Source organism: Capsicum annuum, chromosome 10, assembly GCF_002878395.1.
Source record: "Capsicum annuum cultivar UCD-10X-F1 chromosome 10, UCD10Xv1.1, whole genome shotgun sequence".
In the NCBI taxonomy this organism is placed as follows: Eukaryota; Viridiplantae; Streptophyta; class Magnoliopsida; order Solanales; family Solanaceae; genus Capsicum; species Capsicum annuum.
Window position 1 is genome coordinate 196494673 of NC_061120.1, and position 3657 is coordinate 196498329.

General features: G+C 37.8%; 1 pseudogene; it reads right to left on the reverse strand.

Annotated features, from left to right (window-relative positions):
- Nucleotides 1–3657, reverse strand: part of LOC107855226 — a 32698-nt pseudogene that overhangs the window by 26997 nt on the left and 2044 nt on the right.

A 3657-nucleotide genomic window follows, 5' to 3' on the forward strand; every position in this document is an offset into this window, starting at 1 on the left:
GAAAGTAAAATCCCATTTTCCAGGAGGGTCCTGATCATAAAGTAAAAATCTCATTTTTTAGGAGGGTCCTGAACATAAAGTAAAATTCAATTTTTCAGGAGGGTCCTGAACAGAAAGTAAAATCCCATTTTTCAGGAGGGTCCTGAGCAGAAAGTAAAATCCCATTTTTCAAGAGGGTCCTGAGAAGAAAATAAAATATCATTTTTTCAGGAGGGTCCTGAATATAAAGTAAATTCCCATTTTTCAGGAGGGTCCTGAGAAGAAAATAAAATTTTATTTTTCAGGAGGGTCCTGAACTGAAAGTAAAATCCCATTATTCAGGAGGGTCCTGAACAGAAAGTAAAATCCTGAAAGTAAAATCCGATTTTTCAGGAGGGTCCTGAACAGAAAGTAAAATCCCATTTTTCAAAAGGGTCCTGAGAAGAAAATAAAATTCCATTTTTCAAGAGGATCCTGAACAGAAAGTAAAATCCTATTTTTTAGGAGGGTCCTGAACTGTAAATTCTCATTTTTCAGGAGGGTCCTGAACTGAAAATAAATTCCCATTTTTCAGGAGGGTCCTAAACAAGTAAAATTCCCATTTTTCAGGAGGGTCCTGAACAGAAAGTAAAATCCCATTTTTCAAGAGGGTCCTAAACTGAAAGTAAAATTCCATTTTTCAGGAGGGTCCTGAACATAAAGTAAAATCCCATATTTTAGGAGGGTCCTGAATATAGAGTAAAATCCCATTTTTCAGGAGGGTCCTGAACATAAAGTAAAATCCCATTTTTCAGGAGGGTCCTGAGAAGAAAATAAAATCCCATTTTTTAGGAGGGTCCTGAACTTAAAGTAAAATCCCATTTTTCAGGAGGGTCCTGAACTGAAAGTAAAATCCCATTATTCAGGAGGGTCCTGAACAGAAAGTAAAATCCCTTGGATGTGCATTTCCAATGATAGCTGAATTAAGTGAAACGAATTTGCCCCTATATCAACAAAGAAAATTTTTTAGTTAAAAACTTAGTGGTGGCTTGCAACTCTTGGCTTCTCAGGTATCTGCCCCAGCATTCGTTTCTTTCATCTTTCTTCCAAATCGCTAACACCTGCCCTATCTTGCCGCCTCATTGCTCCGGATCCAGATTGAGGGAAATGAGTTCTAGCTTAAACAATGGGTTTCCATTTTACCATGCCCCTGAGGTGCACTTTTCCCAAATCTAAATGTTTCTACGAATCCAATAGCCTATCGGTTGATAGCCTTCCTTTGCTTCGTGTTGAGTTACGATCATATTTCTTCCTGTGCTGTTCCTTGGCTTTTCCTCATATAATTGAAAAGATTGGTAGTAAATTTTGAAATTTTTTCTCGCTTGTTTTGACACAGACTTGACTCAAAATATAAAGAAATGATGGTGACTTTTATTTTGATAAATGACCTAAGAAAAGACAAAAAGCATGAATATGTATATGAAAGAAAAGGGCAATGTCCCATATTCAAAAGAAAACTCATCTGAATATGACAACCAACTCCAATGAGTATGACATACATTTTGGATTGAGCTGCCTGATCTTCCTATCCAGACTCCTCATTTATTGTTGAGTTCGTATCTTTTGCCGCTGAGCCGCTCCTTCAAATCCATTAGACTCATACATCACATTCGATTGACGACATCTTAAAAGACTTTCGCCAACAAATCTCTTTCTTTTCACTTCTCACTTTTCTCTTGAACTCTCCATCGCCTTACAGTGCCCGTGAGGATTTTCACCAATAAGACTCTCTCATTTTTATTTCTCTCCACTCACCATCGCCTTATGGTGCCTGCAAAGGTTTTCACCAATAAGACTCTCTTATTTTCATTTTCTCTCAACTCACCATCGCTTTATGGTGCCTGCAAAGGTTTTCACCAATAAACTCTCTCATTTTTTGTATTTCTTTCCTGATTTCTTATGCTGAGGGAGACAAGCAGTACTTCACAATGTATTATCATATCCATTGCATGCTTAGCCTTATCATTATTAAAAATTGATCTGAAGGACTTTCTTTGGTTGTGACTTGTCTTTTGGTTAAGGTTAGAAAAGATGGTAAAGGGCTCAAATGATACTTAAAGTGGGGGTGGGACTTACAACTTTTGAAATCGACTTAAACAACACATTATCTCATGCCCCAGTTTTGTTGGCTGGGTGAATCTTAGATCTTTATTTGGTTGGACCGAGCCCGAAATAGGGCAGCCTACGTATCTCACTCCCGAGAGAGTTGAATCAGGTCGCACGTAGTTCCATCAGCTTGTTCTTTGTTTTGATTTGATTTTGATTGATTTTTTTTCCTTTTTTTTTATTTTTTGAACTCTTTCTTTTATTTTTTTTTTCTTGACATTTATCTTTGACTCTATTTTGATTCCAAAAGAGGGGTATGAAAGAAAAATAAAACGAAGCTCAAATGGGTAAACAAAGGATGACACTATGTTTGGATAGAAGAATAAAATGCCTTCATCATGTCAATCTTCAAAAATACAAGTACTAAACATGCAATAAAATCAACAAAGGATCAAATATCATACATAATATCTTTTAACCGCATCAGCATTGATAGCTATTTCTGCTATTTTGCCTTCAATATCTGTCAAATATAAGGCTCCATTAGGCAACACTTTCTTCATAACAAAGGTACCTTGCCAGTTAGGGGAGAACTTGCCTTTCGCTTCAAGCTGGTGAGGAAGGATATGTCTCAATACCAACTGACCAGCTTCAAAATTCCTGGGATGGACCTTTTTGTTATACGCTCGAGCCATCCTCCTTTGATATAACTGGCCATAACACACAGACGTTAGCCTTTTTTCCTCAATCAAACTCAAATATTCCAGTCGGGTTTTTACCCATTCGTCATCATCAATCTCTGCTTCTACAATGACTCAAAGAGAGGGAATTTCAACTTCTGCAGGGATGACTGCTTCTGTCCCATACACCAATAAATATGGAGTTGCCCCTGTTGAAGTGCGAACAGTGGTGCGATAACCTAGTAATGCAAACGACAACTTTTCATGCCACTGTCTAGATACTTGTACCATCTTTCGCAGTATCTTTTTTATATTCTTATTAGCGGCTTCTACAGCACCATTAGCCTTTGGACGATATGGAGTATTATTTCGATGTGCGATCTTAAACTGTTGACATACTTCTTGCATCAAATGACTATTGAGATTGGCAGCATTGTCTATAATGATCATCTTAGGAATTCTAAATCTACAAATGATATTGGCATGAACAAAATCTACCACATCCTTCTTTGTCACTAACTTGAAAGTTACTGCTTTTACCCACTTTGTGAAGTAGTCAATGACTACCAAAATAAACCTATGTCCATTTGATGCCTTCGGCTTAATTGGTCCAATCACATCTATTCCCCAAGCCACGAACGGCCATGGAGCAGCCATTGCATGCAACTCAACAGGAGGAGAACGTATCAGATCCCCGTGTACCTGACATTGATGACACTTTCAAACAAATTGAATAGAATCCCTTTCCATAGTAAGCCAGTAATAACCTGCTCGAAGAATCTTCTTTGACAAGACATGACCGTTCATATGTGACCCGCATACTCTGGAGTGTATTTCAACCATGATTGTCGAGGCTTCTTTTGCATCTACACACCTTAAAAGTCCCAGATCTGGGGTCCTCTTGTATAAGAGG